This window comes from Muntiacus reevesi, chromosome 17, assembly GCF_963930625.1.
Source record: "Muntiacus reevesi chromosome 17, mMunRee1.1, whole genome shotgun sequence".
In the NCBI taxonomy this organism is placed as follows: domain Eukaryota; kingdom Metazoa; phylum Chordata; class Mammalia; order Artiodactyla; family Cervidae; genus Muntiacus; species Muntiacus reevesi.
In genome coordinates, this window is record NC_089265.1 from 1,255,510 (window position 1) to 1,279,100 (window position 23,591).

The following is a 23,591-nucleotide window of genomic DNA, read 5'->3' on the forward strand; positions in this document are numbered from 1 at the left end:
TGCAAAACGCAGGTTCCACATATGAAAAGATGATCAACACACACGAGATGAACACAATACTATAAACACAAACATCTATTTAAAAGAATACATTAACCTTCTGCTTTATTACAAACCAAATTCCTAGACTGCACTAGATGCTAAAGGAATTCCTTATGTTTACCATAACAAGAAGAGTAGTTTTGTTTCCAAGATTAAAGAATAAACTTCTCAAACTCCAATTGTTCAGCAGAGTAACCTCCGAGAAGGGAGGAAGCCAAAACTGTCACCTCTGAACAGACCCGCTCTGTTAAGCCTGTGTCTGTGGATGAGGCATGAACAGAGGCCCCAGTGCTGGTGCACAGGCTCACTGCTCAGGAAGTGACGTGTTCAAATGTCCGTGTTAACTGTCTCTGTCAAAATGTGTGTACTGCTCAGTCCATCCTGAAGGAAATCATTCCTGAATATTCATTGGAAGGACTGATGCTGAAGCTGCAGCGCCAATACTTTGGCCACCTGATGCAAAGAGCCAACTCATTGGAAAAGACCCTGATGAAGGAAAGATTGAAGGGCAGGAGGAGAAGGGGGTGACAGAGGATGAGATGGTTGGACGGCATCACTGACTCAGTGGACATGGGTTTGAGCAAGTTCCGGCAGACAGTGAAGGACAGGGAAGCCTGGCGTGTTGCAGTCCATGGGGCTGCAAAGAACGGTTGGACATGACTGAGCAACTGAACAAACACCTACATCTACCGTACTGACAACAATACAATAAGCTTGTGTTCTTAACAGCAGGAAGAGCAAAGCAGTTAGAAAACAAAGGTCCAACCGGCCTAACGCCACCAGTCATCTACCCTCAACATGCCACTCTTTGGGAGAAAGCCTGCAAGGAGCAAACCACACGGTCCAGCTATCAATATGGCAATGGTAGTCAACCTCAGCTTCTGCTACAAATAATGTGGCCAGAAACACAGCAAATGCGGCTGAAATAAAAAGCAAAATCGCTGGGGTAGGTCAGTAATAAAGACTGCCATTTTGTAATGGCAGGATATCCTATAAAACAAAAATGTAATTCATAAATCACTTTTAATGCCACCAGAAACCAAAGGGAGGGCAGTAGGGGAGTATTTGCAGAAGACCACCTAGCACAGTTCTTCCCATAAAATCCAATGTATGGAAGAGAAAAGCGGACTGTTAGTTTTTAATGAAAAGGCAGAAAATGTCTTTGGTTCCTTCTCCTGTGCAAACACCAAGTGCTTACATCGAAAAGAAAGAAAAGCACAGTTTTGTCAGGGGTGTCAGAGCCACTGCAACTGCAGCAGTTGAAGACGTGGTGGGTATAAAAGGCCTTCAGAGGTCCAGGCGGCCCAGCCGCTCCCCCTGGCCAGCAGCTGAGTCTTACATGCTAAGAGTAAGTTGTCAGACAAAGATCTACTCCCTCAAGTTCTGCTCTGAAACTCAAATCAGTTCACAATGTGCAGAACAGGACTCACTTCTGGGTGGTTTAGTCACTCAGTCATGTCTGACTCTTTGTGACCCCATGGACTGTAGCCCGCCAGGCTCCTCTGTCCATGGGATTGTCCAGCAAGAATACTGGAGTGGGTTGCCACTTCCATCTTCAGCGGACTTTCCCAAACCAGGGATCAAACCTGGGTCTTCTGCACTGCAGGCAGATTCTCTACCGATTGAGCTACCAGGGACGATCTGGACTCACTTCTAGATTACTCCAAACTGGAGCATGAGAAAAATATTTCAGAGAGAGCTTAGCTTTTCAAAAATAAGATTTGGGTGGGGCAGCAGGGGGAGGGGTGTGTGGGTTGGGGGATACGGGAGGGAGGTAAGTAGTTAGAAAACAAAAATGGTCCCCAGCACACCTCAATCATCCTACCTGGGTGTGCTGGCACTTGTGATCACAGAGCAGGAGGGAACGAGCCCTTCTCCTCTGCAGCCTGTCACTTTTCTGCTCCACAGAGTCTGACCAGGTCATGCTTAATGGCCAAAAAGTCCACTGATTGCCTAAAAGAGAAATCAGAGAAAGATAGGCCCACGGGGGTGAGGGTCTGTTGAGGCATGCAACTGTATTTTAAACATAATTAGACTAATTGCCTCCCCATCTCCACAGATGCCTCTGCACACACAATTAATTAGAACTGATTTTAAAAGCCCTGTTTGGAATCCTTTGTTCCCCACTTCCTACAAATCAAATTACCAGGGAACAAATTCAATTTTTCAACTTTCATTTCAGAGAGGCACACATGTGCATTAACTGGGCCTGATCCACTAATGCAAGTCACTTACCCAGCAATCACTTAACTTCGAAACTACAGGCCAACTGAAGTGTTTTCATCTATAAAATAATTCCCTGGGAATAATAATTCCCATCTTGCAAGACTGCTGGTGAAAAATGTGAAAAATCTGATGGCTCTCCATCCAGAAAGGAAGGTGGGAGAAGACAATGTTCCATTTCGCAGAAAAATTAGAGAAAGTATTGAGCATGCCATCTCTTATCACATGCTCTATGCTCCACTGGTTTTGATCCCAAATCAAACATGGTTAACGTTAAAAAAGACACTGAGGAAAACAGAACAAAGTAGTGACTATAACGGAAAAGCAGAAGGCTGACAGATTTAGAGAACAAACTCGTGGTTACCAGTGAGGATGCTGTCATCGTTTTAGTCACTCAATTGTGTCTGACTCTTTCGTTATCTCATGGACTGTAGCCCTCCAGGCTCCTCCGTCCATGGGATTTCCCAGGCAAGAATACCGGAGTGGGTTGCCATTTCCTCCTCCAGGGGATCTTCCTGACTCCGGGATCAACCCTGTGTCTCCTGCATTGGCAGGCAGCCTCTTGATCACTTAGCCACCTGGAAAGCCCACCAGTGAGGATGGGGAAGGGCTATGGAGATGGGGAGAAGTACTGGGTGTAAGACACGTTCAAGGATGTATTGTGCTACAGGGGGAATTTAGTCAATACTCTGATTATACAAATCGAAAGCAACTTTTAAAAAACTGCATAATTTTTTCTTTTTAAATTTTAAAAGAAAAAAGGACATTAACAGCTATTTAACAGAGTAAGGCGCAATGGGTTGATTGGGGAAAATGGGAAAAGGTGATGTCTGAGGACAAAGGTCAGATACTGGAATCGGACACAGGCCAGGAGGGGCAGAAAGAGGAAACAAGAAGTGAGATGGTGGAAAAAGAAAGGCAAGCTTGATGGTCTGCAGCTGGGAGGTGGACAGGAGAGGTGGTGGGACCAGCTTGCGGATTTCCTCCTGAATCACTGTCTATGGAAGGAGCGAATGGATGGTGGGCAGTGTCCAGAGCAGTGCCGGACGTGAGCCCAGCTGGGACAGCGACCAGCAGTGACCAGTCTCACAGGGCAGGCCTGAAGCTGGAAGGTGGACCCAGCTTCCCTGATCTGTGCTGGGGTCCAAGCTCCTGAGGACAGCTGCGACCCACAGGGGTGGAGAGGCCCCACAACAAACAGGGACACAGAGAATAGGCTCACTGCTCTGAGACTACAGAGGGGCTGCTGACCAGGGGACTGGAGTCTGAGGAGGTGGCACATCCCTCCTGCAGCACCACAAACCCCGGAGCTGAGCACGGGAACAGAAAGGGGAGAGGGAGCCAGCCATGCGGTGTCACCAGAGCAGGGCTGGGGTGGGGTGGGGGGGCTGTGACACCCCCAGATGGGACCGAGGGTCCCTCCAGCATGACCTGCATGACACTCACAGTGACCTCAGAGAACCACTCAGAGCCGTTTCTGGTGACTCTCCAGCAGCAGCAGAAGGGACAGCCTCTAAATCTACATAGAAACGGACCGAGTGCCAGTAAGAGGGAAGCACAGAATTTTCTGGGAGTGAGAAACACAAAGACCCCCTGCCAGACACACGCAAGTGGCCACTCCCCAGGGGAAGCACATGCAGTGTGGTGTGGTCCCTGGTGACACACAAGGGCCCCCAGGGGATGCTCCGGTGAGTCTGCGTGTAACAAACACAGTTGCAACCAGACTTGGAAAAGGAAAGCTGCTTCTGACATGAACCAACAAGAACCAACCCACCCTTCGGCTGGGCTAAAAACACAGGATCTCTTAGGGTTGATTTGCATCCCCCACAAACCTCAGCAGGAATATTCAGGAGTCACGACACAGCAGAGATGACATGGCATCTCCACCCCCTCCTCCAGCACCCGTGGGCACACAAAACAACATCCCTCCTCCTCCAGCAGTGCGTGAAGCACGGTATCTGCAGAAACACATGAGAAGCACCACGTTCCTCTCTGTGGTCTCTTTATCCTGGTAGCCTCAACAGAAGGAGGCCTGACAAAGCGCTCCATCAGTCATAAAGGGCGTGTATCATTTCCGAAAGTTAAAAACAGAGGTGCCGATACAGCCCCAAGTCACGTCGCTCATCTCCTGGTTTGAACAAAAGGGCTCACAGCAAGATAATTTTTTAAACCTTTCTACATTTATCCCCATAAAACAAAATAATACCAAATGAATGGCCAAACAAGCAAATATGACACTTGGATGTGCTCAACTACAAAAGTTCTCTGTTCCAACTTAAACATCTGAATGATTCACGATCATTTTCCCATTTGCCACATTTTTTCAGCATGAGGTGTACAGAGTCCTGGAGCCCAACGTACCTCAAGTAAAACTCATTCATTGATTTGTTCAAGTAACAAATTCTTTACTGAGGGTCTGCTCCAGCTGCTGGGATAACAGACAGGAAAAAAGTGTAAGTCCTGGCCTTCAAAGAGCTGACCATCTATTTAAAGGAAAGAACAAACAAGTCAGGAGTCCCCAATACTCGTAGATGACGCCACCCTAATGGCAGAAAGCAAACAGGAACTAAAGAGCCTCTTGATGAAGGTGAGTGAGGAAAGTGAAAAAGCTGGCTTAAAATTCAACATTCAGAAACTAAGATCATGGCATCCAGTCCCATCACTTCATGGCAAACAGATGGGGAAACAATGGAAACAGTGACAGACTTTATTTTCTTGGGCTCCAAAATCACTGAGGACATTGACTGCAACCAAGAAATTAAAAGACACTTCAAGTTTTTCTTCTCCTTGGAAGAAAAGCTACGACAGACCTAGATAGCAGATTAAAAAGCATCATCTTGCCAACAAAGGTCCGGATAGTCAAAGCTATGGTTTTTTCAGCAATCATGTACAGATATGAGAGTTGAACCTTAAAGAAGCCTTAAAGCTGAAAAACTAATGCTTTTAAACTGTGGTGTTGAAGAAGACTCTTGGGAGGTCAAACAAGTTAATCCTAAAGGAAACCAACCCTGAATATTCAATGGAAGGACTGATGCTGAAGCTGAAACTCCAATACTTTGGCCACCTGATGCGAAGAACTAACTCACTGGAAAAGACCCTGATGCTGGGAAAGATTGAAGGCAGGAGGAGAAGGGGACGACAGAGGATGAGATGCTTGGATGGCATCACCGACTTGATGGACATGAGTCTGAGTAAGCTCCGAGAGTTGGTGATGGACAGGGAGGCCTGGGGTGCTGTAGTCCATGGGTTCGCAGAGTCGGACATGACTGGGCGACTTAACTCCAGGAACAAAGCGCCACGAAGAAGAAGGAGCAGGACAAGGCCAGGGCGGGGACAGCGGGAGACAAGGTGCTTTTTCGGATACGGTGGTCAGAGAGGACCTTCCGAGGAAGAGAGCAAGTTGGAGCAGGGGAATGAGCCATGTTGAGGTGTGTGTAAGGGCAGCCCTTCCCGCCAGGCAGGGCAAAGAGCAGGTGCCAAGGCCCCAGGCCTTGGTGATTTAATAAACGACAAGATCTGTGTGACAGGAGTCAACAACGCAGGCGTCAAAGATAAGGTGGAGGAAAGGGCGGGGCTCAGGCACTCTGCCTGTGCACCTTTGGACAAGAGGCATCACGTCACACTGATGGGAACTCCAGGGACCCCGAGAGACACAGCAGGGGCAAGGGGACAAGTCAGGGGACGGGTCAGGGGACGGGTCAGGGGATGGGTCAGGGGACGAGTCAGAAGATGGGTCAGGGGACGAGTCAGGAGACGACTGCAACAGCTAGAGTTTCACCCAACTCTAAATGCTTTCACCGTGCACCTGCAGGGGGTGGGGACCTACATCTTAAATTCACCTCTTCCTAAAGGAACGAGAGGTAAGAAGACATAGCAGCACATCCCTCAGGGACTTCATCAGTCTGAATAACTGAAAACCATTGTTTGCAAAGATCTCAGTTGAGCAGCCTTAAGATCAAGCATGAAACGACAACGACAGTCCTTCCCTCCTTCATTGTAGCTACATGAAAGTCACACAGGAGTGAATAGCTCCTTTGTTCTTCAACAGGCTATCTGAGAAACAGAAGCACTCTGTCTTTTATTGTCCATTCACGGTTCACATTGCCCCTGGGGTTGGCTTTTGTCCTTCAGAAGCTTTTCACGGACAGGTACACGTAAGCCCGGCTCCAAGGACTCGAAGCTGGGAGGCGCAGGGAGCACTCGTGGCCGCTATCAGCTACACGGGTGACCTCACCTGTCAGGTATGCCGCAGGGCCACGGAACAAAGGTGGCTCCCTTCCTCTGCAAGGAAACCACAAAGCTGTCCAGAAAACTGCTGCCTTACTCTTGAATGACTTTAGCGCTGCACAGTTCACGAGAAAGAGTTCCTGTCTTTAACCTTTGTTTTTATTAAACAAAACTCTGTGCTACAGTGGGTGCTATCCTTCTTTGGTCAAACCTTAAAGAAAAGCCCAGCATATTCACTCATCAACCCTATATATTGTTCAGGTCACCTTTGATCATGTCTGTTTGTGCCAAATAAGTGTATTTATCAGTCGGAAGCAGTAATCGAAAGATTGTAGGTCTACGGGGTTAGGACTCTAGTGTCCGGTCTGTGTGAGATGTAACAGGAAGGCAAGCAACCTGATGCTTGGGGCTGTTACTTGGAATATACAAGCAGCACCGCATGCTCACACTTCAGGGCACATTGAGTTTTCCAGCTTATGAAGTGCACCACTGCGCTGTTTTTCAGATAGCGGTATCAATGCAAAATAGCACTGCAGACATTCTTTCACAGCTTGCCTGCTGGCAACCAAGAGAACACAAAAGTTACTAAAATATGACTTCACTCTCTCAAGATCACAAAACATCTTGCTACAAATTTTTCCCCAAGGTCAGGTAGTCAAGAATTTACCTTCCTGAATCCCAAACGACGAGCTCTGAACATCATTCCCACCATTTACAATGGGTGTGTGGTCATCAAAACTGCCGCTGTTTTCCTTCTAAAGCTGCTGATAGACAGTTGTGATCTAATCCCTCTCCAGTCTGGTGGAGTGCTTATCCAGGATGTGACTGCTACAATTACTGGCAACTCTGCACACTTGTCAGATTACACCCAACTGACTAAGAAAATTGATATGAGGTATCAAATTTAAAATCAATCTTGGCCTTGCTCTAGCTTTAACTTACCTATTCTATTCTTTGATTTAAGTTACCAGTGTGTCTGGTAACTTCCAAGAAATGGTGACCTTTCAATCCAGTCACAAGAGGAAAAACTGTGTACTGAAGGAGCAAAATACAACCTGTTTTCATACCTTCTAAATTTCAACATTTACCACTGGACATGTGTGCTCAGTCGCTTCAGGCAGGTCCGACTCTTTGTGACCCTATGGACTGTAACCCGCCAGGCTCCTCTGTCCAAGAGATTCTTCAGGGCAACCTGGAGTAGGCTGCCATGCCCTCCTCCAGGGGATCATCCCAACCCAGGGATCGAACCCAGGCCTCCTGTGTCTCCTGCACTGCAGGCGGACTCTTGATCACTGAGCCTCCTGAACATAAGGTATGTTGAGTAAATCCCACCCGGGCCAACACCCCCCAGTCACAGGAGGGGTGGGTGGGTGGCAGCAGGACTGCAGCGGCACAGACGTCAGACACCAGCCAGCGGTCAGCGCGTGGACTCCCTACCCAGACCTTGACCTGATGCCACTACTAGAAAGAGAACAAAGTCGCTAGCGGGGCTTGAGAAATTTATGTATCACGTCAACATGAAAAATAAACTTGCCTCTCAGTCCAGGAAGTAAAGAAAGCTGGGATCACAAAGACAAACTTAAATAAACCTAGCAACACACGCGAATCTGCATAATAAACATTCACCGGGCATCCCGCTCCTCTGACAGAGAGCTATGCTCACAGCAAGCCCAGAAACCCAGCATGAGGCAATGCTAAGGCTCCCATGCCTTGCTGATGGGCTGTTCCTCAGGACGGACCCCTTCCTCATCCGCCAAGAAACACTGGGCCGAGCTAGAGCTTCTTATCTGTGGACATCTCACGGCTCAGCCTCCTAAGGTCATGATGGCTCAAAGTGCTTCCACAATCCCAGTTAAATACCTGACATACTAACACCCACAGGGACTCAGTCTTCCAGGGATCTTCACCAGAGAAACCAGGATCATGTTTGCACCACAGCTGGCTCAGGATTCGAGAACTGCAGAGTCCCTTGGAGCTCATTTTTTCTTCTAACTGCCCCCTTTCTGCTTCATTATCAGGAATTTCAATTTAATTCTGACCCTGTGTGTTGCCTCTTGCAGAATTGAGGGTGTGGAGGTGCCTTCACTGCTAGCCACATCATCACCTGTGCTTCTTGCCAACCCCAGGACTGCTCAGCATCTCTATCATCTACACCAAAATCAAGCCTTATTACAGGTCACGTTTTCACCCCTAAAGCAGGGGTGCAGGCAGAGCACCAGAGGGGTTCAGTACTTCAGCTCATGCTGTCAGCCACATGTCAACCGACAAAGTCAGAACACATCCCCACACCACACACGGAAATAAGCTCAAGATGGCTTACAGACTTGGACGCAAGACAAGACACCACAGAACTCTTAGAAGGAAACACAGACTAAACGTTTCCTGACATAAATCATACCAATGTTTTCTTAGGTCAGTCTCTCAAGGCAATAGAAATAAAAGCAAAAATAAACAAACAGGATGTAATCAAATGTACAAGCTTTTATACAGCAAAGGAGACCATCAACTAAATGGAAAGACAGTCTGTGGACTGGGAGAAAATACTTGCAAATGATGCAACTGACAAGGGCTTAATTTTAAAAATATACAAACAGCTTATACAATTCAATAACAAAACAAAACAACAACAACAAGACAATCGAAAAATGGGCCTGAGAACTAAACAGACATTTCTTCCAAGAAGACACTGATGGCCAACAGGCAAGAAAAGATGCTCAGCATCGCTGATCATTAGAGAAAGGCAGGTTAAAACTGCCATGAAACATCACCGCACGCCAGTAAGAACGGCCACCCTTAAAGAATCTACAATGAATGCTGGAGAGGGTGTGGAGAAATGGGAGCTGTCCTACACTGTACCTGAGAATGTAAACTGGTACAGCCACTATGGAGAACAGTGTGAAGGTTCTCCAAAAAACAAAAACAGCGTGGCCACATGATCCAGCAATCCTACTCATGGGCACATATCCAGAAAAAAACTGTAATTCGAAAAGATACATGTACCGCTATGTTCACAACAGCACTGTTTACTACAGCCAAGACATGGAAACAACGCAAATATTGATCAACAGAGGACTGGATAAAGAAGACATGGTACATATATATACAATGAAACATTACTTGGTCACAAAAAGAACGAAACAATGCCATCTGCGGCAACACGACGGACCCAGAGATCAGCACACTCAGCGAAGGATTATAAGTCAGAAGAAGAAAGACAAATACCACGTGACATCATTTATAAGTGGAACCTTAAATACAACACAAATGGACTTATCCACAAAAGAGAAACAGACTCACAGACACACAGAATAGATGTGTGGGTGCCAAGGGGGAGAGGGGCTGGGGAGGGACAGACTGGGAGCTTGGCATCAGGAGATGCAAGCCCGTATACAAAGGATGGATAGACAACAAGGTCCGACTGCACGTCCTATGACAAACCACAATGGGAAAGAACACACACATATAACCGAACCCCTCACTGTACAGCGGACACTAACACAGCAGTGTAAACCAACTTCGTGCAGTGAGCGGAAAGCCGCTCACCCGTGTCTGACTCTCTGGGACCCCGCGGTCTATAGAGCCCATAGGATTCTCCAGGCCAGAGTGCTGGCGTGGGTAGCCTTTCCCTTCTCCAACGGACCTTCCAGACCCAGGAATTGAACTGGGGTCTCTTGCATTGCAGGTGGATTCTTTAGCAACTGAGCTAAAAAAATCAACTATACTTCAATAAAATTTCTCAAAATTAAGCAAGTATTTAGTAAAGATCAAAATCATCCTTGGGAGCTAGCTCCTATTGGATCCACTTTATCTTCCTTGTGTCAGAGTGACGATCTGCATGGGGGGACAGGAAATAACAGATCACATACTTTAACAAGACTTCTGGTTCAATTCAGCAGAACATTCTTTCTAATAAACTAGGAAAACATGACTACCAGACCACTGTGGTGGGGGTCACACAAATGTTTTGAGGGCCACCCCCTAGAGAGGGTCTGATGGCAGTTAAGTTTCCATAGTCTCTGGTAATACCTTCGTAGCTGACTCAGACTGTGGAGAACAAATACAGCTACAGGTGTCAAAAGCACACATGTGGGAAGAAGATAAAAGGGTCCAAGTGGACATGGGGTTCTGGGATATGAACTTTCAAGCCCATCAAGATTTAGTTCCTGAATCAAACACCCACTGCCTTTTCAGCAGTAAAAGTCAGAAGAGAGACGTAAAACACAAGATTCCTGCTCCCAAGTAACATATAACTTGGTACAGGAGACAAAACTGAAACACCATTAATTAGAAAATAGTCAAATACCAAATAAACCCTGAATAGTCATTGGAAGGACTGATGCTGAAGATGAAGCTCCAATACTTTGGCCACTTGACGCAAAGAGAAAAGTCCCGGCTGCTGAGAAAGATGGAGGGTACGAGAAGGGGACAACAGAGGATGATATGGTTGGGTGGCATCACCAACTCAATAGACATGAGTCTGAGCAAACTCTGGGAGATAGTGAAGAACAGGGAAGCCTGGCATGCTGCAGTTCAAGGGGTCAAAAAGAGCTGGACACAACTGAGCAACTGAACAACAAAAAATACCAAATGGAGGTATTTAGTAAAGATTTGACTTTCAAGGCTTCTGGTTCAATACAATAAATACAATACTCTAAATATAATAACAAATTAAGTATGTTTTTAAGATCAAGGGTCCACATGTGACAATTACTATTACAGAAGCAGCATTTGGGACAGAGGATTATCAGTTCCCATGGACAGCTACTGACCACTGTGAGGATGACAGAAACAGGAGGTGGTTTAATCAGGAAGTGAAAACTAAGGCCTCAAATAAATAAGAGATGGGAGAAAACCAAACTTAAAAGAAGAGAAAATCTGAGTGTCTATGCAAGCATGAGTCAGCCACACAGGCAGTTATTTTTAAAGAGACAGAAGGAACATTGCACTCGGGAGGGTCACGTGATGGCCCTTCCCCAGGGCAAGGCTCTCTTCTTTCCAGAACTCCATGAGCAGGCTCAGGGCACCCCTAGACGGAAACCCAAGCAAGGGGAGAAGCTGGCGGGCTTCCAAAGGAGAGCAACTAAAATGACTAAAATGTCAGGAAATGGGTCCTCGGGGGACACATAAAGGAAGTGCAGTGCTTAGGCCAGATAAGGGATGGCCCGGGAGGCGGCCGGGTAGGTACGAGGGAGAGCTTCTTTCCCATGAGGGACAAGACGAGAGGAATGTGATGAACCTGCAAGGACTTGGAGCTGGACACGATATAACAACAAGACAAACAAGAACTCCCTGGCTCTGATTCCTGGGAGGCTCTGGAATAAGTTACCAACAAGCTTCTGAAATGTCCTTTCCAAAAGACATTTTACAATGCAGTAGATGAACATCTTCCTAAAATGTCCAGTCAGTGTCCTTTCTTATCCTACAAAGACAGGAAGTGAATATTTTAGCTATAAATAAAAGCTCCGTTAAAAAAAACAAAAAACATAAAACCCAAACTTACTAAAAGTTGAAGCACAGCAAAGCCCTTCACTGTTGCTTCATTTTCAAAATTCATCAGAAAGTTATCAACTATATAAATGCACTTATTTAGTCAGAGATGGGTCCCAGTCAGTCAGTCAAGTCACTCAGTCGTGTCCGACTCTCTTCAACCCGAAATGGACTGCAGCACACCAGGTTTCGCTGTCCACCACCAACCCCCAGAGCTTGCTCAAACTCCCAGAGCTTGCTCATCATCTATCAAGTCGGTGATGCCACCCAACCATCGCATCCTCTGTCGTCCCCTTCTCCTCCTGCCCTCCATCTCTCCCAGTATCAGGGTCTTTTCAGTGAGTCAGTCCTTCTCATCAGGTGGCCAAAATATTGGAGTTTCAGCTTCAGCATCAGTCCTTCCAATGAATATTCAGGATTGATTTCCTTTAAGATTGACTGCTTTGATCTCCTTGCAGTCCAAGGAGTCTCAAGAGTCTTCTCCAACACCACAGTTCCAAAGAATCAATTCTTTGACACTCAGCTTTCTTTATAGTCCAGCTCTCACATCCATGCTTCCCTGGTGGCTCAGAGGGTAAAGCGTCTGCCTACAAAGCCTGAGACTCGGGTTCGATCCCTGGGTCAGGAAGATCCCCTGGAGAAGGAAATGGCAACCCACTCCAGTACTCTTGTCTGGAAAATCCCATGGATGGAAAAGCCTGGTAGGCTACAGTCCACCGGGTCGCAGAGAGTTGGACACGACTGAGTGACTTCACTTTCACTTTTCTCACATCCATACATGACCACTGGAAAAATCATAGCTTTGACTAGATAGACCTTTGTTTGAAAAGTAATGTCTCTGCTTTTTAATATGCTGTCTAAGTTGGTAATAACTTTTCTTCCAAGGAGCAAACGTCTTTTAATTAAAAGAGATGGGCCTAGTCACATTTTAAAAAGCCATCAGCTACTCTGGGTAGGAGATAAAAAATGATCAGAACACAGATAAACTGAGCAGAGCATCTGTCTAAAAACATGGTGTGGGCTCTCGAAGGAGGGGTGGGAGAGGGTGAGTGGGGTGAACAAAAATTGGCCTCAAGGAATAAAGCACACATTCTACATGCAGCATCCATGAAGGGACCCAGGTAGGGACATCATAATCTTTCCTAACACTAATTCTTAAAAATCAGAACCCAGCTACAAAGTTCATCTAGTCTCCCTGACAGACATTTGGGAATCTAAGACTTTCCAAAACTCTGCCAAAGAACAAGATCAAAAGACGAACATTTTAAATTATTTCAGCTATTATTTCCCCCATGTCATCAAAACTCAGAGAAGGCAATGGCACCCCACTCCAGTACTCTTGCCTGGAAAATCCCATGGACGGAGGAGGAGCCTGGTAGGCTACAGTCCATGGGGTCGCTAAGAGTCGGACACGACTGAGCAACTTCACTTTCACTTTTCACTCTCATGCATTGGAGAAGGAAATGGTAACCCACTCCAGTGTTCTTGCCTGGAGAATCCCAGGGATGACAGAGCCTGGTGGGCTGACGTCTATGGGGTCACACAGAGTCGGACATGACTGAAGCGACTTAGCAGCAGCAGCAGCATCAAAAAGAGAGAGAGAGATAGGGAGGCAGGGAGAGAAGAAGAGGAAACAGTCACGGATGGTCAGCACATCAGGAATTCCACAGCCGCTAAGGTCCCAGGAGGAGGAGGGAGAGACACAAGGCCCCCATGCTCCTCTCCCAGCCCAGGGTCAGACTGAGCGGTGGCGGAACCAGGGCAAAATGAGAGGTGACATTTGCAGTCACTAACTCACAAGCAGCTTGGAAACCTCAAGTTTCAGCTGCCTGCTTAAAACAGAACAAAATGTCTGATGACATGAACATGACAAATGTCGATTAAGGAAATCAGCAGACTACATACTCCCGCATGCACTAGGGCGTGTACATACACACACACAGCTTACTTTGCAACATAGCTGACATGGGGCATGAAAAGCTCTCATTCTAGGAGGACCAGAAGGCACTCACGGTGCTGAGCGTCCACAAGCTCCCAGGCACTGGACAGCAGACCCTCCTGGTCCCAGAAAGGGAGATGGCAGGTTGAGGAAATGAGGGGCAGAGAGGGGGTCTGCCGGGGGCCAAATCCCTCGCAGTCCACGCTACCACGCCCTCCCAGGACACGGAAAGCAGCAGCGCCCACGGCCCCCTGAACCGTCTGAAGCAGCCACATTTCTCTGGCACCTCCCCCTGCCCATCCACCCAGCTGCTCCCACTGCGCTCAACCCACATGGCCTCCTGATGCCCCCTGACCACTCCTCCAAATGACCCAGCGCCTCCCTCCTCACTCCCTAAGCCAAGTGTGCCCACGAGGAGGAGCAAGTCCACAGCTGCCCTCACTGCCCTCCCGCCCAGGCTCGTCTGACCCCAGAGAAGCTCAGCCACTGCCCCCGCCCCCGCCCCCGTCAGCATCAACACGTTGCCGGGACAGCCAGTCAGGTGGGAAGGACAGATGCGGGACGCCCAGGCTCCCGCAGGGCAGCAGAGCTAGCTGGGGCACGCTCCGGTCTCAGCCCTGGGGACGGCAGCTGGCAGCACAGAGGCAGCCCGGCCAGCACCCCGGCCCCCCACCGGGCTCCCCAGCCCCCCCGCCCCGCCTTCCTGCACCCCCTGCTCAAGGCCCAGCCTGCCTGCCACCCATGAAGACACAGACATGCCTCCGGGGACACTGAGGAGCTCCGGACCCGGGGTGACACGGAGGCACATCTCCCATCGTCTCACCAAGACAACATCCAGACACTAGCCTCAGTCCGTCCTGGACGCTCACTATCAAAGCTGGTCTTGGCATGGGCAATTAGGTCAAAATTCTCAGGGCTGCATAGGAACTCAGATACACAAACCCCGAGTTTTAGAAAACAGGAAACCCTGGCCTGTGGAAGAGAAGTCACTGGTGGCGAGTCACCAAGCCAGGACTGATGCCACAGCCCCATCACTTGGCACCACACGGATGGTCCTCACGTCCCGCCTCCTGACATCCTCGCAGTGTGAGCAGCAAGACCAGAATGCCCCATGCCACAGCTGGACTTTCCTGGACTCTGTAAACATTCCACACTGTCTCCTACTGAGGACCTTCACCTAACATTTCACTTTCAGCAAAATCACCACCCTTGTACAAGACAGTCTGGGCTTTCAAGATCTTCTAATACTTTGGACTTGTCCTAAAAATAGACAGAAAATAGGAAAACAAAAGTATTAATAGTATCACATACAATGAAATACATAATTCTGAACTTAAGTAATTAGACTGACCAAAAATGGCAAATACATTTAGAGTCAAAAACAAGCTCTTTAACTGTTGCTCAATGGTGGGGGAGAAAAAGTAAAAATATATGAAATGCTGGAAATAATATATCAGTGTGTTTAAAAGACAAACTCAACCATGAGAAACAAAAAAACAAAAAAATTGACACATTTGGTAACTAAATACCCCTTTGAATGAGCTGAGCAAATAAAAATTTAAGGTTTGAGGTTTAACTTATTCCTGACATTGTTTCATCTATGTGTTCAATGTGTTAAAGAATTTTTAAAGTTCTATAAAAATACATGTTTAAGAATAACTAAGCAGTTATTTAATTAAATTTTATATTAATTTAATTAATTAAAAATAACTAAGTTATTTAACTAAAAATAACTAAGCAGTTATTTAATCAGCAGTGTCAGAAGATTTTCAGCTCTATGGAAATGTAATCGCCTCCTAAGAAATCTAACATTCAGCTTTCAGCCTTAGTGTCCAAACACCTTCCAGGAACCTTGTATCAATACCAGGCTGCTGGATCCCACAATGACGTTCTGCCCTGATGCTGCTGCACTATTTGTGGAGGCGGAGAAGCTTCCTTCATGTGAATTACAACCAGGCAGGGAGCACTTGGGCATTCCAGGTGGCACAGTGGTAAAGAACCCACCTGCTAACGCAGGAGACCCGGGTTCTATTCCTGGGTCGGGAAGATCCTCTGGAGAAGGGAATGGCAATCCGCTCCAGTGTTCTTGCCCAGAGAATTTCATGGACAGAGAAGCCTGGCGGGCTACAGTCCGGTCGGACATGACACAGGGACTCAGCATGCAGCATGCATGGAACCGCTCCAGCAAACTCGCATTTCATCGTGGCAGTTCTCTGCTGTCCAGGAACACTCACTACATTTTAAACACACTAGTGAAAAGTCACCCCTGTTCATCCATTGCTGAGTTACATAAACAGTGAACATACAGTGTTCTAAATTTTTGTCCTTGTTGAAAAATACTTGGGGAAAATTTTAATTCCTTAATTGAAGGGAAGAAAGTTAAAACTTGACAGGCCAAGCCTTTCAGCACTCTACTAAATGCAACTTAATGGTTCATGGGCACACCCTGCTTACTGCTGCCTTTTCGCACGTTTTGCAACTCAAATAATCTACTACTCAACTGCCGCTGGTGCCTTCCTCCCCGTCCTGCTGTCCCAGGAGCCCACTGGCAGGCTGTCTGTGTCTGCAGTGACAGGCCCGCCAGCCTTCCGGAGGCCAGCGCCCATGCTCTGGATGGGGTACGGGCACAGAGACGGCCAGGGCAAGGACAGCCCCACACACAGGGCGCATGGAAGTCGCGAGTTCTCTTTTTATAGTCACGACTCTCAGAAGTCTTTGAGAGAAAAAAGTGAGGGGGTATACACAGTATGAGGGCTTCCCGGGTGGCACAGTGGTAAAGAATCCACCTGTCAATGCATAAGACAAAGGTTTGCCCTTGGGTCAGGAAGATCCCCTGGAGAAGGGCATGGCAACCCACTCAGTACTCTTGCCCGGAGAATCCCATGGACAGAGGAGCCTGGGGGGCTACAGTCCATGGGGTCGCAAAGAGTCGGACACGACTGAGCGACTAAACAACAACATTATGCACACGATGGCAGAAGCTTCGGGAGGACAAGGCTGGGATGCGCAGTGAAGGAGCCCACAGTCAGCACGGCGCAGCCGAGAAGAGGCTGGCTGCCTCACACCGAGGGCTGCCGGGCCTTTGCACCTCGCACAGGCGTGCAGCGTCTCCACCGTGGCCGGGCGGGACCCTGGAGGCCCGCCAGGCTGCGGGAGGGAGACCAGGTCACAGACACGCGGGGCACCAGGCCCCGTGCAGAGGGACGGGGACGGCAGGCGTGTGTGCACCAGGCGGCCACAGAAGGCTCTGCTGCAAGGCCCCGGGGCTGGGAGAGGCCGCGGGTTCGGGGCAAGCAGGACAGCCGGGGGTCGGACCGGGCCCGGGACGGCAGGTCTGCTCCAGCACCCAAGTGCTGGCTTACACCCGGCACGGCTTACAACGGCCGCGGGAAGCGAACACGGGGCCGGCCCGCCACCGAGCAGGCATCCACCGGCCCTCTCATACCAGGACGGAGCACGAGCCAGGGACAGACAGCCGGACAGAGCCCGCTGGCTGCAGCACTGACAGGACCAGGGCGGTCAGCAAGGCGCCTGGGGAGGCGGCCGGGGCCCTGCACAAGCTCCTGGGCGTCTCCAGCCACCCTCCCAGGCCACAAGATGCGGCTTTCTTCCCGTGCAGCAGCCAGAGCAGGGACAGCTCTGAGTGACGCCACTCTGCAGAAAACTGCACACGGCTGACAGCATGCATAACAGGATCCTGTCTCTACTCAGTTTCCTCCTTAGGGAAGAAAACACACCAAAAAACCCTCACCGCGGTCACCTCTGGAGATTAGGATCAGAGACAGTAGAAGCCTTCATTCTATGTAGGAGCCTGTACATCCTCCTCTACCACAAATTTCTTAGGATGAGTACTTACTATCTTTAATTTCTTAAATGGAGAGAAAAGCAGCACGTGGTCATTTAAAAAGAATGAAGTGTGTTAATTTAGTGCCTCGCATGCTCACAATCCATGCACTCTTCTGTGTGTATGAAGTGAAGTGAAGTGACGTGGCTCAGTCGTGTCCGACTCTTTGTGACCCCACAGACTATAGCCTACCAGGCTCCTCTGTGGGATTTTCCAGGTAAGAATACTAGAGTGGGTTTCTGTGTGTACAGTACAACTCAATAAAAAAAGGTGTCTTCTTTTTAAGAAGGTAGATGTATACGTGCTGAGACAAGACTTCCCAGACATATTCTAGTCATCAGATACACAGAGTATGGAATTCCACTTATGTAAAGAACCAAAACAACCAGATGCATACACATACAAACATATACAAAGAGATAAAGAAAGACACATATTATACTTTCAAAGTGATGAATTTTTTTTTGATGGCCAGGATGTTTTCAGGAACTCATTTTGAAATTTACATTTTAAAAACAACAGTATCATTCAAATAAAAATAGTCCTTAACTGCAAAGGGTTGGTTGAGATTTACACGGTAAGATCATGATCCATTTGTGGTAGAAAACAAGAGTCGTTTGGCGTTTCTCTGCTGGGCGCAGGCTCCCTGCCCAGCCCAGCCCCAAGCCTCACTGCCCTCCTGACTCAGGAACAAGGTAGGGGCCAGGCTGGGGACAGAACAGGGGTCAAGGGTGAGATAAATTAATAAATAAGGAAACGTCAAGAATGTCTGCGACAGGGCTTGGCAAAAACGAACAACACCTTTGTCTATTTTGACTCATCCACTGGGAAACATCAAAACCTCCCCACCTCACCATGCCCTGTCCGAACCGCCACCTGAACACCCAAGTCTGTCTAGGAGGGATGCTCCCGCGTGCCCAGTGACCCAGCTGCCAGGGGAGCTGGTCCTGCCTGCCCACTCTCACCCACCTCCTGCCCCCGACCAGACGCTCACTCCGGGGTCACCGCCCTCGGTCACAGGGATGCCCCTGTATCTCACCCCGCGCTCTGCGGCCTCCCTGTGTGCGTGCTTAGTGAGGGCTGCCTCTGTGACCCCGGGGCCTGGAGCCCTCCAGGCTGCTCTGTCCATCGAATTCTCCAGGCAAGCATACTAGAGTGGGTTGCCATTTCTCCGCCAGGGGATCTTGCCAACCCAGGGAATCCAACTCATGTCTCCTGCATTGCAGGCAGGTTCTTCTCAGTACCACCTGGGAAGTCCCAGGAAGAAGGGAACAAGACTTCAACTTCTAGATCTGGGAGGGCACGACTCAGCCCCTCACAGTCAGCTCCATGGAGAGAGGGAAGTGTAACCAGGGAGAAATGAAAACAGGGGAAGGGGAATCACCTGTGCCCCAGTTTCTAGAACTCCTCGCCTTCCCCATCTCCCGGTCCCCAGACACCACGCTCCAACCTTTTCTGCCTGAGCCTGACGGTTGTCTCAGGCCCAGAGGCCCTTCCTTCTGGCTCCGAGCAGAGCCTGGACCAGTGTGGTCACATGGTGCGCGGCTCCCAGTGCCCAACGCAGTGTGGCCCCAGGGGCTCATCTCAGGCCACGGCCTGCCCCTCGCTTTTCTGTCACTCTGTCCCCGCTTGGTTGCAGGCGCCTGGCCTCATTCCATGTGGGTCAGGCCCCTGGAACACTCTGCCCCTTCTCCTGCCCAGCCCCTCCCAACTAATTAACACCATTCACCCTGAAGACCCCAACTCAAATGCCTTGGCCTCAAGAAGTTTGTGAACACACACACACACACACACATCCCTCACCCTAAACCAGGCCCCTGCCCATCCTCTCTCCAGCTCTCTCTCTCTCTCACACACATACACCCTCATGCTAAACCTGCCCCTCATCCATCTTCTACCCAGCTCCCTGCCCAACACTGAGCCCCTGGGATGACCTAGCTGCACTGTTCACACACTACCAAAGGTGTGTCTCCCCACCAGATTGACACGCAAGTTCCTAAGCAGAATCTGCATCTGGTTTGCCCAGTTCTATCTATTCAGCAGCTAGGGCAGTGCTTGGCACCTAGTTAAGTGCTTGATCAATATTTGCCAGATAAAGGAAAGACTACATGAAAAACAAGTTAGTGCCAACCAGGTGTCATGGGATCAATGTTGCTGAATATGCTCACGCTGAGGGAGCAGCAGTGTGAAGCTGTTATGTAACAACACCTAGACAGACGGACACGGGCACAGGTGTCAGCTATGGAACCAGCGGGGCCATACTCGGAAAGCAGAAATCTATTCCTTTAGTCATAATTCTACAGGAACCACTCAAACACGCTGTCCATATCTAACTGTGCATACACTTATATATGCAAAACCCATCTTCAGTAGGTATTTTTCAGTCCATGGAAACAGTTATCTACAGTCACCCCGGCCCTGCACCTCATTCCCCTGGTCACCTTTGGCTCTTGGATCTAAGGAATTCTTTACGTGAAGTAGAGAGCTGTCAGCTCCCTGCAGTGACGTCGACCCAACACTTTTCCATTTGATCGTTCATATGAGACAAAGGTCCATCTAGTCAAAACTAAGATTTTTCCAATAGTCATGTATGGATGTGAGAGCTGGACCATAAAGAAAGCTAAGTGCCAAAGAATTGATGCTTTTGAGCTACAGTGTTGGAGAAGACTCTTGAGAGTCCCTTGGACTGCAGGGAGATCCAACCAGTCAATCCTAAAGGAAATCAGTCCTGGATATTCATTGGAAGGACAAATGCTGAACTGAAGCTCCAATACTTGGCCACCTGAGGTGAAGAGTCAACTCACTGGAAAAGATCATGATGCTGGGAAAGACTGAAGGCAGGAGGAGAAGGGGCAACAACGGATGAGGTGGTTAGATTAGAGAGCATCACCAACTCAATGGAATGAGTTTGAGCAAACTCCGGGAGACAGTGCAGGACAGGGAAGCCTGGTGTGCTGCAGTCCATCAGGTCACAAAGAGCTGGACACAACTCAGTGACTGAATGACAACAAAATGTGGCAAGAAGGGCTTCCCAGGGGGCACAGTGGGTAAAGAACCTGCCTGCCAATGCAGGAGAAACAGGAGACTTGGGTTCAATCCCTGGTCAGGAAGACCTCCTGGAGAAGGGCACAGCAACCTACTCCAGTATCCTTGCCTGGAGAATTCCATGGACAAAGGAGCCTGGCAGGTCGCAAAGAGTTGGACACAACTGAAGCGATAGCACGCACACACATGAGGCACTAAACACTAAAATTCCGGGAACAGGATGTGTGTCATATGTCAGAAATGTTCGTATCTGCTGATAACAGCCAGTCTCTCTTAGACACTCGCATGAGAAAGCCACATGGCCACGATCTCACGGAACAAGGAGCAGATTTACTCTTGTTCAGTCCCTCAGTCTCATTCGGCTTTTTGCAACTCCGTGGACCACAGCAAGCCAGGCTTCCCTGAAGACTTCCTTCACCATCTCCTGGAGTCTGCTCAAACCCATGTCCATCGAGTCAGTGATGCCATCCAACCATCTCATCCTCTGTTGCCCCCTTCTCTTCCCGCCCTCAATCTTTCCCAGCACCAGGGTCTTTTCCAATGAGCCAGTTCTTCACAGGATCATAACCAGTAACCAAACAGCATAATACATGCTATCAGCACCAGCTTCCGCCACGGTGGGTATAGGCTCTCACATCCCCCGGCTGGTGTCGGAACAGCTAAGGATCTGGGATTCTCGCACCTCAGGGGACGCCCCAGGGGCTGGTGGACAACTCCAAGGTTCTCACTTTTAAAAGCAGCATTTCCTAGTTTGGGATAAGCAGATGCAAACTAGTCTATACAGGATGGATAAACACTAGGTCCTACTGAAGAGCAGGGAAATATAGTCAAGAAACTGGGATAAACCATCATGGAAAAGATTAGGAAAAGAAGGTATGTATAACTGAATCACTTTGTTAAATAAATTTTTTAAAAGAAATAAGAAATAAAGGAACATTTTCTGAAATGTATTTATCTTTTAGGTGCTGGTGCTGTTTCTGTATACCTGGTTATTTTGAATATTTCAAAGTAAAAGGTACCAGTAACTGCTAATGAGAAATTATTTTAGACTAGGTGGGGGAAAAGTTCTTTTTATAAGAACTGCAGCATCTGCATCCACCCACATTACCGAACAACTTCGTTTGTTTGTTATTTTGTCCTCCACTCTTAGTGCCATGTCCCCCCCTCCCCCGCCAAGTAATAGACATCACCTTCTATTTTTAATGGCCTCAACTACCTTATCCAAGTTATAAGGCTCAAGCTCAGTTGAGCTTCTTGACGAGTAATTTTTCTTATGCTAAAGAAGAAACACAAAGTAAATTAGGAAAACCATAATCAGTCAGAATAATAATACTGATGTCATCAAAACCTCAAAATAACATATCTAAGAAAAGTGTCGGTTAATTTTGGGAGATTAGCAGCTCAAATAAATGAACATTCCAGCATCACGCTGTCAGTTTCTATGTAAGAAAAAAACAAAACCTTAGAATTCAAAGGACACCAAGTTGAATGCTGAGCCCTTGTCTTAAATTTCTTTTTATCAGTAATCAAACATTCACCACATTCCTCACAACAGGTAAGGCAACCTGTCAACTGATGAGACGCTTCTATTCACAGCCAGAAGCTATGACTCTCCAGCATAATTAACAAGGAAACAAAATCCTTCCAAGAGGCAAATCCAGTCCCTAGCTAAGAGAAGCAGACCTGCGTCAGGTGCCTCAGAAACGACCAACTTGATCAGAGGTTCTGAGCTTGAAATATTCATGAGTCCGTGAATGCTAATCGTGTAAACTCCTTTTAAAAAAAAAAACCAAAATCTAAGAAAACCCTATAAGCAATTTCATAACTAGGGGGCTTCAGATATGCAAAGAAAACCTCCAAAACACAAAGTTCTCACTGTCTTAAAAAAAATGGTAAATGTGACTTAAAAGAAATCTGAGAGCCTGAGGATAAAACTGTTTTCCAGCGATTAACACACTTTCTGTACTTAACCACCTAGAGATGCAAACACACAATTAGTAAGAGACGGGCTTGAGAAGGAAGGAGAGGAATGGTAGAAAGGCAGTCGTCTGTTACAGCTCCCATGGAGCCACACCTGTGAGTTGACACTATTTAACAACATCCCAAAGGTCACTCCTACATTACATAAAGAAGTCAGTTCTGTGTATTTACTATGAGTATGTGACAAAAATATTCTCATCCAGATTAACTGTTCTTTAAAACTGCATTTTCTCAATTTGGCCTATCATTAAAATAATTTCTTCCAGGATAAAAAAAACAAAAAACAGATTTGCTTTAAATGTCCAGAACTACTTTTGAGGTTTACAAAAATGAGAAAAGCATGTTTCATTAGGATGTCATCACCTGCAACATAATTCAGATTTCTTCAAAATATCTTACCTTCTAGAAATTTCTGTTGTGGTAACTGTCGAGATACTTAGCTACACTTGAAATTATTTCAGCCCAAACCCAAAACCCCAGAAAAATCTTTCTTATGGAAACATTTTGTTTCAGTCCCTATAAAAGTCAACATAAAGCTAGATTCTCTGCTGTCTTAGCATGGCTCTCAATGACAATCTGTTGCTACAGCAACAAAACTCTGCTACCTGTGGCCATGATTTGTTAAAAATTCCTCCAACCAGAAAATTCTGTGCTGTGCATTCATAAAACCCACAGAATGGCTCCAAGCCACATAAAAATTAAAGCTCAATTTCCCACTTATGACCTACCCACACACCTATTTATAATATGCAAACACATATGCACACATACATGCATAATTATGACTCTTCCAATGCAATCAAA

The 23,591-nt window shown here is 47.6% G+C and overlaps 1 protein-coding gene and 1 non-coding gene across 4 annotated transcripts in view; both read right to left on the reverse strand.

The window, feature by feature from the left end:
• Window positions 1-23,591, reverse strand: part of SH3RF1 (SH3 domain containing ring finger 1) — a 150,776-nt gene that overhangs the window by 124,774 nt on the left and 2,411 nt on the right. The gene's annotated exons all lie outside the window — the stretch shown is intronic.
• Window positions 1,608-1,679, reverse strand: TRNAC-GCA (transfer RNA cysteine (anticodon GCA)). The gene has a single exon. It is a non-coding gene; the product is annotated as a tRNA-Cys (tRNA).